A 12,619-nucleotide genomic window follows, 5' to 3' on the forward strand; every position below is an offset into this window, starting at 1 on the left:
GACCCTCATTTTCCTGGGCTGTGGGTGGGACACAGGACAGGAAAACCCGGACAAAGTTTGGAGTGTCCCAAAGAGGGATTCTCCTGAGCCTCACTGTCTAACACTGAATTCAGAATGTCTACCTTTTTTTGTATGCAAGACAGCCTGAAAACTCTTCCTACTATATAATCAGAGTGTTTTATTGAAGGTACTTACTCATTTAACAAATATTTTTGAGATCTCCTCTTTGCTAGGCATTAGCCCCATGAATGGAAATGCTGCTCTATTTGTCAGTAACAATTAGAAATTGAAATACCTCAAGCAGTGAAAATGAAATTGACCTCATTAACAGGTTTCCCTACATGCAACAAGATTCACAAAATGTAGAGGACTGTTGAAGCTTAGTGACGTGTTCATGGGATTCATTGCATGACAAACCATTTATTGAATTGTGATATTCTCAACTTTTACATCTTTGAAAACTCTCTACATAAAAAGATTAAAAATATTATTTAGTTGTTGAAATCTGGGTAGGTCCAAGACCAGAACACAAAATTAGGAATAAGACTGAAGAGGAAAGAATCATATCAGAATAAGAAAGAGGAAAAAAAGCAAATAAAAGTTAGAGCCCAGACAGACATTAAAGAACACTTGCTAGGATTTTCTAGCTCCCATGGGAGGTGAAGTTGGACTTGAAGCAGAATCAGGCTAATGTTATGACTATATCTCTTTCCTAGTGCTAAGGGCTAATTTCTAACACTAATTTATGAGTAAAATATAAAACGACTCTACAATTTATACCTTATTCTCTTCAAAGTATATTGTATTTCTTTTCTTGGGCTTTTTTTCATCTCCTAAAGATCAGAGGATCTATTTTGCTCATGATTTGAACCCCAGCAATTAGGTTAATGAGTGGCACCTACTAGGTACTTAAAAGTAATTATTGAATAAATATTTTTAATGTCCCCATTTCAAGATATTTTTCCTTAATTTTTTTCTGGAAAAGACCCTGAACCAGTGACCCCACCAACATCTATATGGATGATTCTGGAAACCCACATTGGGTAGGGCAGGTTTGCAGGCAACCACAGAGAATATGCCCCAATAATTCTTGGACTATAACATTCCTGTGTCTAACCACAAATTAATCTTTTTCTCATCACTTTTTTCCAGTTCTGATATCTTGGACTGATGCTACTACAATGCCGAACCACAGTGTCTGCATATTTGATTTTTGACAGCAAGCCAGAGGTTTCCTCTGTGCAAATTTAGCAGCACCGATCCCTTTACACTGGGTTTGTGAGCTTGTCTGATTGTTGGCACCATTGTTTGATGAGTTTATTATTACTGGGCAAGGAGTCTCACAGGATATTCTAATATGGGACTTGAATTAAATGACATTTTTATGATTTTTTTAAAGAGACTCTTACAAGTTAGTCCATCAGATTTATGGACTACGGACTATTCGATGCTCTGGATGCTTCCAAAGAAATAAGAGAGACAGCCCTGGTCCCTACTGAGCTTGCCATATAGTTTGGAATTTTAAGCCTGTCTAGTGTGAGAAAATTATGCCTTCTCCTTGGGTACTATTTTCTTGTGTTAATTCAAACTGTGATTAAAATACGTTTATAACTGGTTTATGGTCTCCTTTATAGAATTTTCATTGTAGCTCAAGGCCTAGAAATCGCGATTTAATTAGAGATTTACAGCCATGCATTTCATAGTGATAAATGTCTTGTGAATATTTAGACTATTAGTGAAGGTGAAATATTTTTGGCATTCCCTTAACTTAGTTAAGACTCTCCTTTCCTGGAATTTATTTCAAACTCGTATTCCTCATGAAAATAGTGTCCATGATTCTTTATTTTGAGGCTAGTTGTAACATCCCCCCCCCAAAAAAAAACTTCCATGTCAAAAAATTCACTGTTACATTTCTTCTCTAGAAATCATTAATAATAGAAAACTTTAAAGATAAATTCTTTCTTTAGTCTTAAGGGTTTCATTGCTATGTAATTGGTTATATATATGTGTGTGTGCACACATATACATATATGTATATGTACTTACATACATATATACATTTTTGTGAATTTTATTTGAGAAAGACATCTAAAAAATATCCACCAATTATGGGGTTGTTTGGTTTTAATATGTTGCTTTTACATAAGTTTATGGTATTCTAGAGAGTATTTTTAGCATATGTTATTCCAACTGTTTAATTAAAAGACTCTCTGACTGCTGGGTAACATTTCAGCAAGGAAGGGTACCCACCACAAACTGGTCAGGCCTTCCAGCAGAGAGGTAAAAACCAGGTCACAAAGCACCAAGATCTGTGCCTCTGGCTTTGGCACCACCAGAAACTGCAGCCACCCAAGATGTACCAAGCTTATACACACGGAGACACACACGCATGCAATATCTGGAGTCCCCGTGTGACCCTCACACATGCTTAGACATAGACCTAATTAGTCCCGTCGGCTTTCTTCCTCTCTGCCTGTTGCTGAGCCCCCTAATGCCCGGAAGGTATAGCCGCGCCATTCTCAGGCGCCCCCTGAGCTCCTGGGTGCTGCCTCCTGCGCTCTCTGGGCACCACCTTCCTAGGAGCGGAAGGTCCTGTCCTGCCCACTCAACCACATGCTGCCCAAACCAAGTTCAATCTCCATCTCAAAAAGACTCTCTTCCACCACCCCCCCGCCCCCCGCCACCACACACATACATGCACGTGCAAACAAAAGCTAAAACTGGGACTGCATTCCACAGTGGAGAGGCTTCAAAGCTCCCAATATCGTACCGAAGTTTTGTGGGACTGCCATTTTATTTGCACTTGCTGTTGTATTTCAGCCCCATCGCCTTGGGATTCATTCACAGAACCTGAGTGAGCTGAGCCTACCCATTCGATTTGAACTGTATTTTCCCTTTGTTTGAAATATAAATTGAGAGCATATCAGTCTTGGAAATGCATCCTTTACTTTCACTGTCTTATGGTCACACAAGTCCATGTGCTGTGTGTGAGTGTTCTTGCTTATCCTCGGGGCCCATCAGGGGCGACTGCCCGGGAGAGAAGGGCCCGGTCCTCACTGGCATGTCATGGACAACACAGTTCTGCACCGCCCAGCGCTGCCCTGCAAGCAAGCTCTTCAGCCCAGCACCAAAGCCACACTGGTTTTATGCCCTAACCAGCCAGGCTGTAACTATGAGGAACGAAAAATGTTATTCATTCATGTACAATTCAGATGCGGTGAACCATTGTCCTCTTTCCACCGGTCCCAAGTCCTCTAGCAGGCTTTTGAGTCAAGGACTACTTGGCACGACCCTGGCTGCCCTTAATTAGAATTTTTTTAAATTCCAAATTTCCTTGAGGGAAACTCTATCATTAAGTTTTTCAGAACAAAAATTATATTTACTTTATAAAAGAAATATTTACCCAATCATGCGGACAGTGTATTTGCCTTTGAAACACTGAATATAAACATTGTGGAGATTTCACATGCTGTTCCCTTAAAGGTTTGCATTTAGCTGGTTGTGAGAATTTTTTTTTCTTTTGATGAATCTGGATGTTTTCAACATGGAAAACATCTCCCTCCAAATCCTGTTTATGAGAAAGTCACTGGCCTGGACACGTTCCTGTCCCTTGAGAGGACAACATTTCTTCAGAAGTGGAAAGACTTTTTCAAAAAAAAAAGAATCTGCTGGCCTAAATTGGTTACATTTGTTTTAATATTGTTTCAACTTCAGTATGAAATGCCTGGCTAGAGAACATTTTCCTTTGGTGGGCAACTTCTGGAATTATAACTAAATTGAGTCTGGGAGAAATGCTTTTCATGGGTTTTTTAATGTGCATTTCACTAGTTTTAAAGCAAAAACCTTTCTTAAGAAATAAAATATAGATTTTTGGAAGGCCCTCCCCTCTCATGGGGAGGAGACAGTGTTGCACAGATTACCATTGATAAATTCATCATAAAGTACGTTCAGGACTGTGGATATAATTGTGACTATTGAAAACTCTTATCCAAATAATAGGCACCTTGCCCTACACAGAAGCACTGCCCATTGCCTAGGCACTGTTACTGTATATATTCTTCTTTTCTTAGTATTAATTCTTGCCCAAGGACCCTCTCGGTCTCCCACAAATGGGACCCTTTGGCTGGCCACACACAGGCAGCTTCAGGCGCAACAGAATCCTAGTGTGAATGTAGCTCTTGTTCAAATGGAGACCTGGCCACAGATACTCCACGGCTTATCCTGTCACCATAGGCAGTGGAAACACTGGTAATAATCCATTACTGGCTTTGCTATTTCTCTGCAAACAACAAACGTGGCAGCCTTCTTCTTGGCTATCTGTGTTCAGAGAGGTAAAGCGTAGTCCTGACCCTCTTAAGAAGAACATGTTTGCAGCATCAACCACTTATGATCATATTGAGGTCCTTAGTACCTCATTTGCAATTTTAAATACCAAGGTTTTAAGCTCCTTCCTTGGTAAATATGATTCATTATTTACTTTGGGTGATTAGAACAGCTCTTAGTCATTTCCTATTCTACTGAGCTTATTTGTTACCTTTTAATAATTACATTCGAACCCTCTCTAGAGGCTAATCTTTTCCCTTTTGAAGAAGTGTACTGAGTTTTTACAATTAAAAAAAAAGATCTGTCCCAGGAGGCAGCACCCCCAGCTTTGAAGGCTTGGCTTGGTCAGTCATGTCCAGGAGCACAGGAAAGCGTTGTCCCCAGGGTCACAGTGTGAAATGTGGCTCTCGTATCTTCAGTGACTTCTACGTGGAGGTAAAGTGAGAACCCAATGTTTAATGGGGTATCAGTTGTTATTCTGATCATGATTCATAATTCTATAAGGAAAGTATACAGGATGTTTCTCCTACAGCTCCAATGTCAAGGGCTTTGGGTCTCTACTCATCTCCCACATGTTTTGGACAAGTCTCTTCCCACTGCTGTTCTCCCCATCTGCACGAATAAAGAGGAAAAGTAGATTCTGTAAGAGTTGGAATTCCTACAGAGATGTGCCCTGTAAATTTAAAGCATAGCTTCTATTTTCCTAATAGCTGTAATAACAAAATAATGATGAAATGGTGTGTGCAAGCTATTTCCCTGCATATGATCAGGATCCCTGAAAGGCAAAATGCCACTTCTCTAAGCTGGGGAGCCGCTAACCAGCCAAGTTGCTCCTGAAAGTAGCTGCCATGCGCTGAGATGGGGCTGAATCACCTCCTTGCCTCCTGTCACCGTGTCACCTGCTGCCTTTCCTCTGTACTTGGCTGAGAACGCATCTGAGAGGGGTCTGCATGCAAAAGAAATAGTATAACCTAAAAACTACATAACAGCCAGCTCCTTACTAGCCTCAAACCCCGGTATTAACTACCAAATTGAGTAGTGCTGGCCTGTGCTCCACTTCTATTTGCTTGCAAAAAAAAAATTAAAACTTGGTTGACCTTCAGGATCAGGGAAGAGGACGTAGAGGAAGCAGTGCTGAGTTTAATTTAATGTTCTGTGACAAACAAGGGGGAAAGCTAGAGAGATGCTGATTTTGAGGGAAATGTTAATTATCTAAAGTTTAATTACAGATAACGTTATGAGGAGAATACATAAATGGCTTGAAATGCAGCCAAAGCATTTCCCTAAGAACATTAAAAAAATGATTGTTGTTTACAATTCACAAATCTCACAGCCAAAAAGCTGGGAAGGGAAAAACAGAGTCAGGCTTAAAGGAAGAACCCAACTTGCTCTTTTAAAACCAGTTCAGAAGAGAAGTGATAACATTGCAGTTCACTCATGTTTTAGAAGTAAATGAGATTCTGCACATGCTTCCCCTTTCGAATAAAAATTAACAGATCACTGGCAAATGCATTGAAGTAAAATTCTAGGAGATGATACAACCCAAATAAAAATAAATAATTTATGAGGTCTTACAATGGGAACTACAAATACAATAGAATTCACAGACATTTATCTCCATGTAAATACAATAGAAATAAAGGAAGCAAGATTTTTAGGTTCCTATCACTTCGTAATGGAATCCAATGATGTGAAAGTCTACCTTTCCACTCAAACATAATTTTCATTTAATTCAGCAAGGATAGCTTACATTTATCTAGTCTACTCTTTAAAGATTTTTATTTGTCTTTTTTTTTTTTACAGTCGGTATCTATTCATGTCCCATTACTTTTCAAGGTAAGTTTCAGAATAATGGAATGAGGCATTTTAGAAGAAGTTTGCTTTTAAGGAGGGTGAGGAAGTGGGTACCTCGCAATTCTTATTCGCCTAAAGCCAATGAGACATGATGTTCTAGAGAAGGATGTAGGCCTGGGTGGTGGGGCCTTGGGTGTGTAGTCCAAGGCTCCTGGTTGTAGCAAACTGGGTCTTGATGGTGGTACATTAGCAGCTACAGGAGACATATGGGGATATTTCCAGAAATAGTAGACGTGCAACCAGAGGTCTCAGCATTCGACATCTTTCTGTGGCCAAGGGATGTGTGTGTGTGTGTGTGTGTGTGTGTGTGTGTGTGTGTAAGGTTATCAAAGGAGAAAGAGAAGAATGGGAGATGTGGTAAAAATACCTTGTTGAGTTTAGATAACAATTTAAGGTTGACAAACATTTATTGAATGAATGAATGAATGAATGAATGAATGAATGGCTAGAAAGATTGGAGGCTTCTATCTACTGACAGGTACTGAGGAGGAATTGCTCTATCCTATTTCTTCATGTGGTTTTCTTCTTTCTCCTCTTTCTTTATTATTGTTTCCCTTTATTTTTTATTGTTATTCACATAACATAAAGTTAACCATTTTAAACTAAACAATTCAGTGGCATTTAGCACAATTTCTATTTAGCTCCAAAACATTTTCATCATCCCAAGATAAAATCCCAAGTACATTAAGCAGTTACTCCTGTTCCCTAATTTCCCCAACCCTCAGCAACCACCAGTCTGTCTCTATGGACTTGTTCTGGATGTTGTGCACAAATGGAGTCATATAATATGTGACATTTAGTGTCTGGATGCTTTTTCTTAGCATAGTATTTTCGAGGTTTATCCACCTTGTAGCATATATCAGTTCTCCATTCCTTTTTATGACTGAATATTATTCCACCACATGGATATACCACAATTTTTTTATCCACCCATCCCTTGATGGAAATTTTGGTTATTTCTACATTTTGGCTATTGTGATTAATGAATAAAACTTTCTTGACGCTGTTTTATAAGATCATCGGAGGAATAGATTGCAGAATTAAACAGGGGTAAAAATAAGAAGATATTTAAACCACTTTTTGTACTGTATGAACAGGGTCTTTAATTCAGAATGTTTTTGGTGATTTTTATAAACAGGTTGTAGAATTTTGATTTTTGATAATCAAAAATAGTCCCTATTTGTCTTGGCAAAATGCCAGAGTGGGGAGATGGGGAGACGATCTTCGTTTCAGTGACTGTCAGCAGAGGCTTAAAACTGAGGCTCCATTGAGGAAAATCATGGAACCCTCCCTCTGGCTGGTTGTCCTGGTGACCCAGCGCTCTCCTGACAGCTATCAGTGCAGCCACACAACTGCCTCAACTTGGCCGTTGTTGTCACCACCCTTGGCCCAGCCTTCCACAGCCTCCATACCCTAAGAGGATGCCCTATATGTCCTTGTCTTTATAGCCCCATCTCCTGAGGAACTAAAGGGTCCCTGAAGTAGAGGCATCAGAGCCTTCCCACCCCTACCCCCCACCCCCACCCCCTCCTACCCAGTAACGTGCCAGGGCTACTGGGGACTCCCAGATGAGTTTGCTTGAGGAAACTTCTGTGTTTATCTTGGGCCTTCACAGCATTTGGAGCAGCCATTGCTTCCATTTTTGTTGTTATTGTTGTTTATTTTTTTATTTAGACTTGACACATAACATTATATTAGTATCAAGTGTACTGCTTTCATTTATTTTTAAAAGAGACTTAATCCAGGTTTTTTCCAAAGCTGTCATCCCAGACCCTGCCTAGTCATGTAGGAAGGACTCCAGGGCTCCTGCCTGGGTGCCCAGGCTCCCAAAGGTCAGGGACAGGGCGCCAGCCTGAATCCCATGGTGAAGAAAATTTAGTGAAAAAAAAGCTAAGTCCAACCTAGGAAGGTCAAGGTCTCATTCATCTTAAACCACACTCAAAAATTTTTAATTAAAAAAATTTTGTTAAAATAAATTTTAAATGAAATTAAAATTTCATATTTTTAAAATAGGTATCAGAGAAAGGCATTAACAATTGTCCGTTTGGGGTTTTTATTTAAGATTTTATTTATTTATTTTTAAAGAGAGGGGAAGGGAGGGAGAAAAAGAAGGAGAAAAACATATGTACCCTGACCCCGGAGTGTTTTGATTTGCAGAACGAGACCCAACCAACTGGGCCCCTCTGGCCAGGGCACTAACAGAGCCGGTGACAAGTCTGACTGCGTGGCCACTCCTCCTAAGGTGTAACCATGATGGCCCTTCACTATTTAGGCCCATTTTCTCCTGCTGGGTCTTCGGATTTCCTCACAAAGGGCCCTTCTCCCCTAGATGTGGGGACTGGCCGTGGAGAGTGGGGTGGAGAACGGAGCTGAAGAGAACATTTGAGTCACTTGCTCTGGTTGCACCTCGAGAACACAAATGCCTGGTTCGTTCTACCTGTCTATCGGCAAATGATTGTTGAGAATCTTTTCTCTCACAGGTCCTTTTTGGTTCTGTGATCAGCCACTCTGTACGTCTGATTTTTCTTGTCCAGTTACAAATTATTGGGTTTTGTTTTGTTTCTGTTTTGTTTTGTCTTGTTTACTTGAGAGATTTTTCTGGCATATAACAAAGAAACACATTGCAGAAGGCTGGCGTGAATTATGCACCTACATCAGAAACTGCAAGGAAAGGGTCCTGAACTAACTGGATTACTTTTTACTATGGAAAAGCGACTATTTGCAAATGTTAAAAAGGAAACGCAATTTTTCATTATTTCTAAAATCAGGCAGCCTTGGTTAAGAAATTGTTATTTAAGCCTGAGCTAGTGTTACACGGAGAAATGAACTATCAATTTCACACCTCCTGATTCAGAGGTGTTAAAAGCTCAGTGGATGATCCCACAGACACAGCACTTTTGAGGTCTCATAACGGAGACAGATAGTATTACTTATCTTGTGAAAATTATTGATCAATCTCCTCTTTAAAAATTGAACGAACCTGCATGGATATATTCAGAGTAGGTAGCAGAATGGAGGCCGCGTTCCTCTCTAATCTGGAAATTGGTTCAGAGTATGACCCCATGACAGGACAACATTTGGGCCCTTGTTTTAAATAAGCCCATTGTGGAAGCAAACAGAGATCAACGATATCGGAAAAGCAAAGACTGCTTATTCAGAGCTTGCCGTAGCAAGAGGGCCAGCCACCATCACTGGCATTGTGACAGCCTCAAAGGCCACGAGAAGAGTGGAAAATCTTCATAGTGTACAAGGGAGGATGCAAAAAAACCTGGGATTATCTTCTGGAGGGCGAGCCCCTTGTGGTAGAGGCCTCCCCACTAGGTGAGCCTGTATCTTACCATCCGTATCGGTGTGCCAGCTGACATTTTTGGGAGAGGCTGCGTTTGGCTTAGGCGAAATGTTTTTGAAGACTCTTTCAATGCGTTTGCCCATTTCATGATGAATGATTTACGAGTGCACCTTCTCACACTGTGCTTGAGGATTCAGCAGTTTTTGACCAAAAATGGCATGACCCTCCTGCCCCACCCTCCCTATTCAGCCTATCTCACCCTGAGAGACTACTTTTTGTTTTCCCAGATGAAAAAAAAGTCTTCAAAGAAGTCCTGGCTGGTGTGGCTCAGTGGATTGAGAGCCGGCATGCAAACTAAATGATTGCCGGCTCGATTCCCAGTCAGGGCACAGGCCTGGGTTGCGGACCAGGTGCCCAGCAGGGGCGCTTGCAAGAGGCAACCACACACTGATGTTTCTCTCCCTCTCTTTCTCCCTCCCTTCCCATCTCTCTAGAAATAAATAAAACCTTTTTTTAAAAAATCCATCAGAACTGGGACCAGATTCTGGGTCCCCTGATGCAAATCCCTTTAAATAAAAGAAAAGAAAAAAGTCCTCAAAGGAAAACGTTTTTGCCAGTACAGAAGAGGTGAAACAAAAAAATGTCAGAAGCACTAAAAGTCCTCAAAATTGATGAGTTCAAAAACTGATATTGAAAAAACATCTCAATAGGGAGATTGCATCAGGTGGAGAGGGTTTTGAAGGTGACTGAAGTTGAAACATGTAGGAATAAAGACCCAGTTTTTTATAAATAGATTCTGGGTCTTTTGGGGTCCCCCCTTGAACATCCAGAACACAGCCACTCTGGATCATGAATTGTATCTTTCTTCTTCAACAGATGAGAAAGAGTTGCTTTAATTTTTTGCTTGTTTTAGTGAAACAAAGAATAGGTAATGAATCACGTAGATCCCATGGTACCTGGTTCATACATGTACAAACAGCAGTTTATATAGAAATAAAGTCTCCTCTGTCAATGTTGGAACTACTGAGCATGTGTAATTATTTGATATTTGAAGTATATTTTAAAAGGCAATTAGGAAAAAATAAAGGTTAGACTATTTTCAAAGTGAGCTACAGTGTTTGGCAAACTCAGAACTGTCTTCAAAATTTTTAGAAAAAATAAAAATCATGTTTTAGAAAACTATTTAGTGATATAAAGATAGCTTGTGACAGAGCAAATAAAAATAAAGATTAAAAGGCTGTATAGTGTTAGTCTAACTTAGAAACAAATGAATGTATTTTTCACTTATATATGAATAAGACTGAGATAATATATATCAATATGTCAACAGTGATTGTCTCTGAATGGTAGAATTGTGGCTAACTTTTATTTTCTTTTCTATAATTTCTACATTTTTCTAATATTCAAGAATCATCATATATGATTCTATTATCAGACATAAATTTTCACATAATAATATTTAAATTTTAGATTTAGTATACAAATGTAGGACGAAAATATCAATATGGAAGTTAGGAGATGAACCATAGTCTAATACAGAAGTAATTTCCATTATAATCATTTGAAAACTATGGCCTTTGAAGTTTTTTACCTTCCTATATATTTAGTGGGTTTTTCCCCCACATTCTTTCTGAAAGAAAGAAAGAAAGAAAAAACGAAGGAAAGAAAGAAAAATTTTTCTGCTTTTCTCCTGAAAATTGTAGTTTCAGAATTAAAAAACAAAAAAGAAAAACCACACACACACAAACATTTCTATTTCATTTTTGGAAAATTGGGCCTTTTATTAAATTTAATCGAAGTGGCTGAACTTCTGAGTTTTTGTCTAAAATTGTTTGAACAAGAGAGATAACTGGGCCTTTCTCCTTGAGTTTAAGGTTTCAAAATGTTTTTCTGTCTTCATCCACAAATCACGTTGTTTCATATCTCACTGGGAGACTTGCACAGTCAACTATTTTATGTCTCTTTTATCTACTCTTTAAAATGGAAAAATCTTAGAGGGGTGGGTCAGCCAACTGCTAAATTGACCTACTTTCTGTTCTGAAGGTAGAATCAAAAAGAACAAGAGGTACCAAAACATTTGAAAATGTAAATAACAAAACTGCCTGTTTATTTTAATCATCCTAATTACTTTCTTCTATAAAATCAATACATTTGTCGTGGGTGGGAGAACTTTGGAATTTCATTTATTGTTGTCAAAATTGACAATAAGGCAGAGATTATAGTATCCTACTTTTTAAATTCATATCATTTAACTTTGATGAATTATTAATAAAATACAAACATGATGTGATCCTCTTGCTAGCATTTGTTAATCAAAGTGTGATGTGGTCAACCTTTCTCCAAAATAACCCTTGTTAACTTGCAGTCGTTTCGAAGTGACAGCTCCGTGCTAGTGGCATTAGACTGCCTAATTTAATTGTCACTGCAGTTAAAACCAACCATTTTTATGTTTAAATGTTCCTTTTATACAGTTAGTATGTATAGAATTGACACAATTTTTGTGTGCATTTTATATCATGAGCACATTTCCCGTTACTAACATAGTCCCTTTTTCCATTTAATTTCTGTGTTAAACAAAGCAATGCATGTGGATCCTTTAAATACATCAGTATTTTAAGCAAAATAAAGAAAAACAAGTGTTCCCTGCCCTCATTCCTCTTCACCACCCCAGCTCTTTTAGGCATTTACCCCCATGTAAGTATATAATATAGTTAACTTGCTATATCTTCATTTTTTAATTACAGACGTTATTTATTGACTTCCTTTGACCCAATCATCACCTTCTTGCCCTCTCTTACACACACGCTTCTCTCCACCATACTTCTAATGAAGTTCAAATTACAGTTTTTGTTTATATCAATGTTATATTAGTACATGATAATAATCAAGTACGTACTATTCACAGCTCAGCTATGTGCTTACTATAATATCATCACCTGCCTTGTTCAATGTTTTGTTTCTCTTAAGTTAGTAATTGCCTTGGCCTCTTAACTGCTTGTTTCTTTGCTTAGTTTTCTTTGTATTCACCACTAATTTGGCTCTAACTTTTCCAAAAGAACTATAAAATTTTTTTTCGGATGTTGTCAAACCAGCAGATGATAACTTCCACTTTTGCTTTGAGAGCATTGCTCCTGGCCCTCTTGCTCTTCTCCT

The sequence above is a fragment of the Pteronotus mesoamericanus genome, unplaced genomic scaffold, assembly GCF_021234165.1.
Source record: "Pteronotus mesoamericanus isolate MK-2021 breed Mesoamerican mustached bat unplaced genomic scaffold, CSHL_Meso_final contig_20, whole genome shotgun sequence".
In the NCBI taxonomy this organism is placed as follows: domain Eukaryota; kingdom Metazoa; phylum Chordata; class Mammalia; order Chiroptera; family Mormoopidae; genus Pteronotus; species Pteronotus mesoamericanus.